Source organism: Carcharhinus amblyrhynchos, chromosome 3 (assembly GCF_965287045.1).
Source record: "Carcharhinus amblyrhynchos chromosome 3, sCarAmb.v2.hapA, whole genome shotgun sequence".
Classification (NCBI taxonomy): domain Eukaryota; kingdom Metazoa; phylum Chordata; class Chondrichthyes; order Carcharhiniformes; family Carcharhinidae; genus Carcharhinus; species Carcharhinus amblyrhynchos.
In genome coordinates, this window is record NC_137326.1 from 134452361 (window position 1) to 134465747 (window position 13387).

Sequence of the window (13387 nt, forward strand, 5' to 3'; positions counted from 1 at the left end):
GGACTGATTATCTCCTTAAAGATCTACCACCGTTCATCAACTGTCCTATGTTTTAGTCTTCCTTCCCAGTCCATTGTGGCCAAATCTGTCGTTGTGCCAATGCAATTATCGTTGTTTAGCTCCAGAATATGAATGTAGGACTTCAGCTTCTCTTCCTGAAACTGAATTTGAAATTCTTGCATGCTAAGATCACACTTCCCCAGGGATTCATAATTATGAGGTAATTAATTAATCCCCCCTCATTACACAACACCAAATCCCGAATAGCCTGTTCTCTGGTTGGTTCCACAACCCATTACTCCAAGAAACAATCCCTATTACATTCAAAGAAATCTCTCTTGTGGCTACTCTTGCCAATTTGATTAACCTAGTCGACCTGCGCATTAACCGGCACCCTGTAGAGGTGCAGCTTTCTTTCAGTACCGCATTGGAGTTGTACTCATTCTGCGGCGTCACAAGTCTTGTTTAGTTAAACCTTGATATATTTCCAATTGCTGCGGTGTGCCAGAAGTGAAAACATCATCTATAAAACAGTAGCTGCAAAGCGTTTCCAGCTGATACAACCCCCATCAGCAACCGAATTATTTTGTGCCCAGTTTCCTGTGCGTTCTGAAGGGCCACTGAACATTCAGTTTGCCACTGGGTATAATTTTAAGTTTGTTCGACAGTGTACATCCCAGGTTAATTTTAGTTGACTTCCATTGAGTATAAATGTGCACGATCGCACGAAGCGACCCCATTATACCCCACTATATTACCGTCAACAAAATCTCCTTCATCTCGTTTAATCGAGAGGGTGAAACGCTGTGTGTTGGTTTGAATGTCTCCGGTCTGAGAGAGGAAATAATCCTGAAGGACTGCTCCTCCACATAAACAGAGACCGCCTCGCTTTCTCGTTCTGCTCGGAAATGCCTAGCAAGCATGATTTCCTTAGAATCATAGAATCCTACAGTGCAGAAGGGGGCAATTCAGCCTGTCATAGAAACATAGAACATTCCAGCACGGTACAGGCCTTTCGGCCCTCAATGTTGTGCCGAGCTATGTCCAATCCCAAGATCAAGCTATCTCACTCCCTATAATTCTGGTGTGCTCCATGTGCCTGTCCAATAACCGCTTGAAAGTTCCTAAAGTATCCGACTCCACTATCACAGCAGGCAGTCTATTCCACACCGCAACCACACTCTGAGTGAAGAATCTATCTCGGACATCCCTCCTATATCTCCCACCATGAACCTCATAGTTATGACCCTAGTAACAGCTACATCCACGTGAGGAAATGGTCTCTGCACGTCCACTCTATAAATCCCTCTCATCATCTTATAAACCTCTGTTAAGTCGCCTCTCATCCTCCTCCGCTCCGAAGAGAAAAGCCCCAGCTTCCCCTCTATCGAGGCTGCACTGACCACAGTCCCACCCAGGCTCTAACCCCATGCATTTACCCTTGACACTAAGGGGTAATTTGGAAAGGCCAATTCAACCTAGCCCGCACATCTTTGGACTATGGGAGTAAACCGGAGCACACGGAGGAAACCCACGCAGACACGGGGAGAATGTGCAGACTCCACACAGACAGTGACCCACGCCGGGAATCGAACCCAGGCCCCTGGCGCAGTGAAGCCGCAGTGCTAACCGTGTCGCCCTTAAAGGGAATTCTGGAAGAGGAATTAGCCGGTGGGAAGAAAACAAGTCACCATCTTCTAGATAACACTTCAAAAGTACGTCATTTCTACAGCTTTGGATCTAAGGCATCTGTCACATTTTACCTACAGTTTTGTGAACTGGGTTAAAGGTGAACTTTCAAATTAAGGCAACATTTCATTCCTGACATTTCATCATGAATTTCATCAGTATTGTAAACAAATGTAACCACCTAAAATGCGCAGCTACTGCCAAACCTGCTTAGTATTTCCGGCGTCTTCAATTTTCATTTCAGATTTCCAGCATCCGCAGTATTTCACTTTCAAATTAAGGAATTTCGGCGGCCGCTCATCCGCTCTTCCGCCCATCTCGATGACCAGAATCCCCTTTTTGTTTGCTTCCTGCCAGCCAGTTGAGACTGGGTCTTTTAGTTTGAAATGATTATGGTGCAGGGTAAATCTTATTTACTCTTGATCCGGAATTTGACGGAAAATTTTCATTGTGTAAATCTACAAATCTGCCGCATTAGGTTCCGATTTAAAAAAAAGTCCCAAGTTCGATGCCTGGACGGTGCAAAATAAACTTTGAAAGAAGAGAAGGCTAGATCGAGTTTCCTTCCAGGAAGAAAAGTGTCGGGACATGATGTGCGGGTTAGGTTGATTGGCCATGCTAAATTCGCCCCCCCCCCCTTCCTGTCGGGGGGATTAGCAGATAACTGCGTGGGGTTACGAGGGATAGGGCCTGGGTGGGATTTTTGACGGCGCAGACTCGATGTGCCTCTTTCTGCTCTGTAGGGATTGTATGATTCTAAGGAAAAGAGCATCTGATGTAAAAAAAGGCTCCATTGATAGTGACCCAAGTGTCTGCGCATATAGTTGAGAAATGAATAGTAGCTTTGCCGACGCGCGGAAGTGATTTTCAATGTAGAAAGGAGTGGTCGAACTTATTAACAGCAGACAGTTCTCCTTAGTTATTCCCGAATCACAGGTATTCAGGCGGTAGACATGCTGTTTTCCGTACTTAATTTAGTAAACCACCATACCAGAGTGTTGGGCAATTTTGAACCTGACCTTGTACATTCTTGCTTAGATTTCAGCTACAATCAGATGAACTTGTTAACCTAACACGGTAACATAAACAAGGTCGCACAAAGTAAGGTAGTCTTTAATAATTGAAGGGTAATCATTCTGAGAAAGTGAATATCTCATTCAAATTACGTGAATGCATTGGCTCCTTCAGTTAAAGATAAACTCACTAGATGATAAAAGGCCACGGAATTCACAAAATTTGTATATGAGGTTGGTGATAGGGGTGTTTTTTTTGTCCTTTTGTACAACCAATGCGATGGCAGTTGTCCTCGGCAAAGCTAGAACTGCCGTCTGCATTCTGATTCACTGGGAATGATGGTAAATGCGTGAATACTCTGAATCGCATCTGAACGCGCAGTAAGTATTCCGCCATGAACGAGATCTCCATCCTTAGGTCAATCCGGGAAGTGTGTTTTGCTCGTGTACATATCATTGCACAGGTCTGTCGATTCAACACAGCAGTCAGTAACAGAACAATCAGAAACAGGACCAATCTTTTAATTCAAGGAGCTTGCCGCTCGATTATTGTTAACTATGACACGATTAAACTAAGGGAAGGAGAAATCTATTGATGTGATTTATATCACAACTACTGGTCAGAGAATTAAACTGATGATGAATTACTAGCTAATAAAATAGGCGATTTTGTATATTCCAGCATCTTCCAATGAAACTGCCCCCCGAAAGTCCGCCCCCCACAATGAAACTGCAAGCAATTCCCACCAGAACGCGAAAAAAACCCCGATACTACTAATGATCATCACCCGCAGGGTCCTCCCACATTGCTCCATTCAGAAAATGAATAACGCTCAAACTTGGGCTCCTCCAGGTTCACTCAGTTCCTGACCTCACCTTGATCCAAACATGGAAAAGGAAGATGGCATCAGGAGGTCAGAGTGGGTGCCCTTGACAGCAAGGCCGCTAAGTGGCATCAGGGATCCTTAACAAAACTGACTGGAGTTAATGGGGATGGGGCAATTCGAGGGGAACGGTCGAGGGATGGGATGGGGTTTGGGGGTATTGATGGTTTGGTGGGTTCTGCAGTGGTTGGAACCATGCCATACTTAAACATAAAAGGATTTATTGTGTTGTTCGAAGTCAAACATTTCAGTGCCAATAGAGTCCCACAGTCCAAGGTCTAGCCACCTGTAGTTGCTTCTGTAAGGACATCCCCACTGTTCAGAGTGGGGGTTTTCAGTAACGATTGCACAACGTTCCCACTGAACACTGACGGCTCCTTAAATACTGAATCAGTTCATACCCACATGCAGCAAGGCCTGAAAAACACTCCAAAGAACAAAGAACAAGGTCATTGAACAAAGAACAACACAGCGCAGGAAACAGGCCCTTCGGCCCAACAAGCCCGCGCCGCCATTTTTTTCATTCCAGCCTGAAGAAACAGCGGGTCAGGTGCTGGGTGCAAGTGTGGCCAGTAATTAACCTACTAAATTCCAAAAGCTTATCTAACATCGACAAAGTTCAATTCACAAATATGCTCGAATATTCTCCACATGTCCACTTACTTGGATGAATGCCATTCCATCCGCACTCAAGAAACTCGACACCAGCAAACAGCTTGGTTGATTGGCATCTCATCCACCAACTACAAAAGGATTTCCTTCCACATCGGCGCACAGTGGCAGCAATGAGTAACATCTTCATGATGCATAGTGGCAGCCAAAGAAGGCTTCTTCCAAGGTCACTCAGAAACCCGTGACCTATACCACCTGGAAAAGCAGAGAGCAATTGTGTGTGAACAGCTGAAACTTGCCCTTGGCAAGAAACAGCATCCTGACTTGGCAGTAGGGCGGCACGGTGGCACAGTGGTTAGCACTGCTGCCTCAGGGACGCGGGTTCGATTCTCGGCTTGGGTTACTGTCTATGCAGAGTCTGCACGTTCTCCTATGTCTGCGTGGGTCTGCCCCGGGTGTTCCGGTTTCCTCCCATAGTCTGAAAGACGTGCTGGTTAGGTGCTAAAAATTCTCCCTCAGTGTACCTCAACAGGCGCCAGGGTGTGGCAGCTAGGGGATTTTCACAGTAACTTCATTGAATTGTTAATATAAACCTACATGGTTAACACTAACAAATAAACTTTAAATTTGCATCACTTCTCTATCGCTAGGTCCAAATCATGGAACTATGGAAAAGGGTTTTGGGTGCACTTACACCACAGGGACTGAGCTGTCCACGAAGGATCACCACCAGCTTCTCTGCGGCAGTTAGGGAATAAAATTACGAAGTAAACAACATAACTCCCGAGCCACCTAAATGAATTCCAAGCTAAATCATAAAAAACAGCAGAGTAATATATTTCAGCAATTGAGAGGTTAAATCAAAGTCTAACGTTTCTCAAAGCTACGTGTTGGTTTTCAGCTACGACTGGCTGACATTGAATCTGCTTGTGAGGAAATGGAGGACTTCCTTAATGCAAATTTAGCTGCCAGGCGATTTTACTAAACCACACACGCTATATATAAAAATAACCTGTATCAAGAGGAAATGCGGTTGAACACGTACCAACCGACTCAAGAACAGTTTCTTCCCTGCTGCCATCTAATATCTGAATGGACCTATCTTATATTAAGCTGATCTTTCTTTACACCCTATCTGTAACTGCAATACTATATTCTGCACCTTCTCCTTTCCTACCCCCTATGTACTCTGTGAAGCGTATATTGTACCTGTATAGTGCGCAAGAAACAATACTTTTCACTGCATCACAATTTATGTGACAATAATAAATCAAATGGATTCATGCATCATAAACATCTCAAACAAAAAGATCAATCTCGGTTGGCTGGAAGGAAAGTGAAATCTGTTCACCCGGATGGGCGGGAGAACAGATAACTGCCTCCGAATTTCCTTAGTTTGACTGAACATCTGCAGGTGCTGGAAATCTGAAAATAGAAATTCCTGCAAATATGAGACCTGATGAAATGTCACAACTGAAACATTAATTTGAGTACTTACTTTGCATAGAAACATAGAAACTAAAAGCAGGAGTAGGCCATTCGGCCCTTCGAACCTGCCCCGCCATTTATTTGCATCATGGATGATCATCAAATTCAATATCCGAATTCCACCTATCCCTCATATCCCTTCATCCTTTTAGCCCCAAGAGCTATATCTAATTTCTTCTTGAAACCAGACGTTGGGTCTCAAATACTTTCCACACATTTATTACTCTCTAGGTGAAGAAATTTCTCCTTACCTCAGTTTTGAAGATTTAACCCTTATCCTCAAACTATGAACCCTAGTTCTGGATTCTCACACCACTGCGTACATTGTTTTTGAATTTACCCTGTCTAACCCTGTTAGAATTTTATAAGCTTCTATAAGATCCCCTCTCATTCTTCTGAACTCCAATGAATACAATCCTACTGACTTTGCCTATCCACATATGACAGACCTCCGTCCCAGGAATCAGCCTGATAAACCTTTACTGTACTCCCCTTATAGCAAAGACTTTGATCCCCAGTTCACAAACCTGCCGCATTCTGGGGACAAGATGCGGATGGTCATATTTGTCTTAAGATATTCCCCTTCCTGCCCCGTCTAGAAGATGGTGACTTGTTTTTGTTTAAACTCTGGCTGGAAGACATTGATTTCATAGAACCATAGAATGCATCAACTTTCTTTCAGAACATCTTAGCCAGGCCTACCCAATCCCCGTAAACCCGCGCATTTAGCATGGCCAATCCACTTAAACTGCGGGAGGAAACCGGAGTACCCAGAGGAAGAACACTGGGAGAACAGGCAGATTCCATTCAGACAGTTACACAAGACTGGAATTGTCCCTGGCGCTATGAGGCAGCAGTGCTAACCACTCTGCCACCGTATGGTCAATAGCCATTTTATTCCGTCGTCTTTCAGGCAATCGGTTTGCCCAGATATTCCGAACATAACCAGAAGGCGGTGTCAGCGCGCCATGGGGTTGTGCAGAGGAAGCACAGTTTCAGGATGCAGACCAACTGCGAAACTCTGCCAAGCAAATGAGACAGAGACTACTATCGACACCGCAAACTGCCGGATCCACATCATGTTGTGCAGAGGAACAGCCCCCAGGACGATTTCCTCTGTCAGTACGGAGACATTCAGGCCAACACTCAGGATCTCAGCCGTCATACTGAACCAGGTAGAGGAGATTTTGTTGACTCTAATATAGGCAATAATAACTTTGACTTAGTGACCTATTGTGTAAATAGATGTACTAAAAAGAAGTCAATAGAAATGAATTCGGTGTGAGATGAGAAGTGGACTTCTCCATCCCTTTTACATTGTGGAACAAATCTAAAACACCAGCCAATGGAGGGCTGAATATTGGGAGCCACTTCTCCGCTTACAGGAAACGGGGCAGAAATAACTGAGTTACTCTCCCGACTTGTATCACCCAGAATCGTTTTACGGTTTCACAGCGTCTTCATTTTCGGTGATGTTTCGCTTCTCCGAAGCATCGCCGTAGATAGAAGTACACTAAGGTTTAACCAAAATAGAAAAATAAAAATATCTTGCTAAAAGACTCGTTTCTGAGCAGGGCGAATGCAACTCCTGTGCAGCACTGAAAGAGTGCTACACTTTGGAAAAGTGCCCTCTTAAAAGAAGTTTGATTGGCGCTCCAAGGCGGACGCGAATGCTCCATTACCCTGATTTGAAGAAGCGTTGGGGAATTTCCTACGTTTTGTAACCAATATTTATCCAGAAAGCATCATAGCTATAGTAGATAAAGGAGGTGGGGGGGAGGGAGAAATAAATACAATTATTATAGCTGGAGAAAAATTACTAGGGAAGCTGATAAAACTAAAGATATTGGACCGATAAGTCCCTCGGGATTGCAACTCAGAATCTGGAAGGAAGTAGCTACAGAGATAGTGGGTGCTCTTGTAATAATCTTCCAAAAGTCTTTAAATTCTGGAAAAGTACCAAAGGATTTGAAAACTATCAATGTAACAGCGCTATTCAAAAAAGGAGGGAGATAAAGACAGGTAACTAACTGTAGGCCAGTTAACTTTACACCTGTCATTGGGTAATCTCAGAGTCCGTTATAAAGGAGGTGATAGCAGAGCGTTGGTAACTATGTAATATAATCGAACAGCATCAGCATAGCTTCATGAGGGCATACATGCCTATCAAATTTATTGAAATGTTTTGAGCAGGCAGCAAGCAGGATAGATAAAGACATATTTGGACTTAAAATAAAAATGCAATAAGGTATTTACGCCGTGCTTACGCAAGGATATTTTGGCCTTGGAGGGAGTGCAGAGGAGGTTTACTAGGCTGATGCCGGAGTTGAGGGGGTTGAGCTATGAGGAGAGGCTGAATAAACTAGGTTTGTACTCGTTAGAGTTTAGAAGAATGAGGGGAGATCTCATTGAGACGTATAAGATGATGAATGGGATGGATAGGATAGAGGTGGAGAGACTCTTCCCGCTCAGAAAGGATAGTAGGACTAGGGGGCACAGCCTCAAGATAAAGGGGGGGGGCGGTTTAGAACGGAGTTGAGGAAGAATTTCTTCACTCAAAGGGTGGTGAATCTCTGGAATTCTCTGCCCGTTGAAGTGGTGGAGGCTACCTCGCTAAATATTTTTAAGACGCGGGTTGATGGGTTTTTGATAAGAGAGGGGATTAAGGGTTATGGGGAGAGGGCGGGAATGTGGAACTGAGCCACGACAGATCAGCCATGATCTTATTGAATGGCGGGGCAGGCTCGAAGGGCTAGATGGCCTACTCCTGCTCCTATTTCTTATGTCCTTATGTATTGCATTAAAGGCTGATTAATAAAGCTAAAGTTTATTTATTAGTCACAAGTAAGGCTTACATTAACACTGAAATGAAGTTGCTCTGAAATTCCCCGAGTTGCCACACTCTGGTGCCTGTTCAGGTCAACGCACCTAGCCAGCACATCTTTCAAACTGTGGGAGGAAACTGGGGCACTCAGAGCAAACCCTCGCTGACATGGGGAGAACGTGCAAACTCCACACAGTTAGTGACCCAAGCCAGGAATCGAACGCAGGTCCCTGGTGATATGAGGCAGCAGCGCTAACCACTGTGCCACCATGCCACCAATAACATCAGAGGTTATGCTTTTGGGGTTACTGCATTAGCATGGATAGAGGATTGTCTAACTGATACAAGACAGAAAGTTGGGATAAAGGGGAATTTTAAGTATGGTAACCTGTAACTAGTGGGGTGCCACAGGGGTCAGTGCTGGGGTCACAAATATTTGCAATACTTCTAATGACTTGGGCGAGGGAAGTGAATGCACTATTGCCACGTTTGGGGATGTCACAAAAGTAGTTGGAAGGGCAGGTGATGAGGGTGACACGAAGCATCTACAGATGAATATATACAGGGTAAGTGAGTTTGCCAAATGTAATACAGTGCAGCAAAATTCAATTTATGCACTTTGGCAGGAAGATTAAAGGAACTGAATAGTATTTAAATGGAGAAAGACTGCAGAAAACTATAGCACAAAGGGATTTGCTTGTCCTTGTGCATAATCATACAAAGCTAGAATTCAAGTTTGACACACAATAGAGAAGACAAATGCAATGTTGGACTTTATTTCAAAGGGAATGGAAGATAAAAATAGGAATGTTTTGCTGAACCTACTGAAGGCACTTGTTAGGTCACACCTGGAATATTGTAAACTATTTGGTCTCCTTATCTAAGGAGAGGTACACAGTCATTAGAGACAGTTGATAGACGGTTCACTTGGTTGACCCTGGGATATGGAAGCTTTTTTAATGAGGAAAGATTGAATAGGTTGGGTCTGTACTAATTGTAGTTTAGAAGAAGAGCTGACCTTCTTAAGGTGTGTCGGATTCTCAGGGGGCTTGTCAGGATAGATGCTGAGAGGTTGTTCCACTTTGTGGGAGACTCCAGGATCAGAAAGCATAATCTCAGAGTAAGAGGTCGCACATTTAAGGCAGAGAAGAAGATGAATTCTTTCTTCTAGAGGGTCATGTATCTATGGATTTTTTTTAATGCAGATAGATGATCTGGAGGAGGGAGCCGAGTGTATGGTGTCGAAATTTGCTGATGACACCAAGATTGGTGGAATGGCAAATTGTGCGGAGGGTGTGGAAAGTCTGCAGAAGGCTCTAGATAGAACATAAGAACATAAGAAATAGGAGCAGGAGTAGGCCAACTAGCCCTTCGAGCCTGCCCCACCATTCAATAAGATCATGGCTGATCTGTCGTGGCTCAGTTCCACATTCCCGCCCTCTCCCCATAACCCTTAATCCCCTCTCTTATCAAAAACCCATCAACCCGCGTCTTAAAAATATTTAGCGAGGTAGCCTCCACCACTTCAATGGGCAGAGAATTCCAGAGATTCACCACCCTTTGAGTGAAGAAGTTCCTCCTCAACTCTGTTCTAAACCGCCTCCCCTTTATCTTGAGGCTGTGCCCCCTAGTCCTACTATCCTTTCTGAGCGGGAAGAGTCTCTCCACCTCTATCCTATCCATCCCATTCATCATCTTATACGTCTCAATGAGATCTCCCCTCATTCTTCTAAACTCTAACGAGTACAAGCCTAATTTATTCAGCCTCTCCTCATAGCTCAACCCCCTCAACTCCGGCATCAGCCTAGTAAACCTCCTCTGCACTCCCTCCAAGGCCAAAATATCCTTGCGTAAGTACGGCGCCCAAAAAGGCACACAGTACTCCAGCTGCTGGGTGAATGGGCCAGGAAATGGCAAATGGAATTTAATGCTGGCAAGTGTGAAGTTGTCCACTTTGATAGGAATAATGGTAGGAAGGACTATTACTTACATGGCGAAAAACTGCAGCATGTAACGGTGCAGAGGGACCTCGGGGTCCTTGTGCATGAGTCGCAAAAACCCAGCCTGCAGGTGCAGCAGGTGGTCAGGAAGGCAAATGGGATGCTGGCTTTCATAGTGAGGGGGATTGAATATAAAAGTAGGGAGGTCTTGCTGCAACTGTACAGGGCACTGGTGAGGACGCAGCTGGAGTACTGTGTGCAGTTTTGGTCGCCACACTTACGCAAGGATATTTTGGCCTTGGAGGGAGTGCAGAGGAGGTTTACTAGGCTGATGCCGGAGTTGAGGGGGTTGAACTATGAGGAGAGGCTGAATAAACTCGGCTTGTACTCGTTAGAGTTTAGAAGAATGAGGGGAGATCTCACTGAGACATATAAGATGATGAATGGGATGGATAGGATAGAGGTGGAGAGGCTCTTCCCGCTCAGAAAGGACAGTAGGACTAGAGGGCACAGCCTCAAGATAAAGGGGGGGCGGTTTAGAACAGAGTTGAGGAGGAACTTTTTCACTCAAAGGGTGATGAATCTCTGGAACTCTCAGCCCGTTGAAGTGGTGGAGGCTGCCTTGCTAAATATATTTACGACGCGGGTTGATAGGTTTTTGATAGGCAAGGGGATTAAGGGTTATGGGGAGAGGGCGGGAAAGTGGAACTGAGCCACGACAGATCAGCCATGATCTTATTGAATGGCAGGGCAGGCTCGAAGGGCTAGATGGCCTACTCCTGCTCCTATTTCTTATGTTCTTATAGCTATGGAGGTTGGGCCATTAAGTGTGGTCAAGGCTGAGATAGACAGACATTTATCAGCAAGGAATCAATGGGCTTGGGCATAACGCAGGATATTGGAACTATGATCATCACATTTGATCAGCTATGATTCTGTTGAATAGAAATGCAGATCAGATTGACCAGATGGTCTATTCTACTGCTACGCCTGATGGTCTCATGTCCTCTGTAATGTTTACAGAGCTTATTGTGCACAAATGGTTCCTGTCTTACTACATCACACCAGATCATTAAAGTAAAGGGAAATGTCAAGGGAATAGATTAAGGTGTCAATAATATTGACCATGATGAGAATATGGCAGGAAGGGATGGTGATTGCAAACTTAAGAATGTGCTGGCAGTTAGGGCCAGACTTTGCTGAATCAATAAAAGCATGAAATTAAAGCCTGCATATCTGAATGCATTCACAATAAATGGATGAATTGTCTGTTCAAATATGAATGTACATGTATGATCTGAAAGCTATTGCAAGACATGGCAACAAGGGAAATGAAAACTAAGACTTCATAGGGTAGGGTTGGGCAGAATAAACATTGGTTTATGAAAGAGAAAGGCAAACCTATTAGAATTTATTGATCTTGTAAATGCAGAATAAATGAGGGGGAACCAGTGCATATTGTTAATTTAGATTTTCAAAAAATTATTGATAAAGTTCCATACATGAGGTTAATAAAAGGAATTCAGAGCATATGGGATTGGTGGAAATATGGTGGCATGGATTGAGAACTGGTTAAGTGATGGAAACAAAAAGTAGTAACAAACGGGTCACTTTCAAGTTGGCAGGCAGCACTTAATGAGTACGGCAAGCATCAATGTTTGGGCCTCAGCCAATCACAATCTGTATCAATGATCTGGATATGGATATTAATTGTAATTTTCCACCGTTTCATCGCTTCTTGGCCCTTTGGCTAAGATCAAGTGTAGTATCAACATGCTGTACTTGCTTGAAGTCATTAGGTTACATTTTAGCTTCATTTGAAGCAATTTTTCAAAGCGGCATCTCGGCCTTTTGGCTAAGATGCAAATGAGATCAAGCCTTGGAGGAGGAGCTATATCAAGCCCAAGACAGGAAGTGACAGCCCTGTCTTGTCAGCTTGGATCGGGAATATCCCAACTTGTTGGGACTCTGAATTGGATTTGATTGGATTGGATTGAATTGGAATAAAGTTTTTAAAAAATTCCACCGTTTCATCTGATGCAAAACTAGATGGAAGTATGAATTGTTAAGACAATGCAAAGACACTTCAAGGAAATTTGGAGAAGGTAAGCGTATGGGAAAAATGACAGATTGAATACAATGTGGAGAAATATTGAGGTTATCCACGTTCATAGAAAAGATAGAAAAACAGACCATTTCTTAGATGATGAGAGGCTGCTGAACTTCAACGGAACTAAGGTGCCTTTGCTTGAATCAATGAAAGTTAATGTGCAAATACAGTAAGGAAGTATAAAGAAAACAGCATGTTCACCTTAATTATTAAAAGGTTTGACAACAGAAATTAGGATTATTATTACTGCGGTTCTATACGTCCTTGATCGATCACGCATGGAGTATTGTGTGCTGTTTCAGTTTCATTGTAGTCTAACTGAATGACAGAGCGGGCTGGCAGGGCTGAATGGCCTATCCTTGCTCCTGTTTCTTAAGCTTGATCAGTAATGGTGCTTCAAAGGCATTCAATTGACGTAAAATGTTTTGAGAGATTTTGAAATGCATAATGCGAAAACAAATTATTTATTTCTGTCTATCCTCTGAATTTCTCTTTATTACTTTATGGCAATCGTAGTGCAGAAGGAGGCCATTCGGCCCATCAAGCAAAAAATCCCACCCAGGTCTTATCCCCGTAACCTCATGTATTTACCCTGCTAATCCCCCTGACACTATGGGGCAACTTAGTATGGTCAATCAACCTTACCTACACATCGTTGGGTTATAGGAGAGAACCGGAGCACCCGGAGGAAACCCACGCAGACGCAGGTAGAACATGCAGACTCTACACAGACAGTGACTTTAGGCCGTTGAACCCGGGTCCCAGGGACTGTGAGGGACCAATGCCCACTTACTTTTCTAAATTCCTTTTTTTTTAGTTTGGTTGGA

At 43.9% G+C, this 13387-nt stretch overlaps 1 pseudogene; it reads left to right on the top strand.

Annotated features, from left to right (window-relative positions):
• The first annotated feature begins 12180 nt into the window (after nucleotides 1-12180).
• On the top strand, nucleotides 12181-12322 carry LOC145341681 (U2 spliceosomal RNA; annotated as a pseudogene).
• The last annotated feature ends 1065 nt before the right edge of the window (nucleotides 12323-13387 follow it).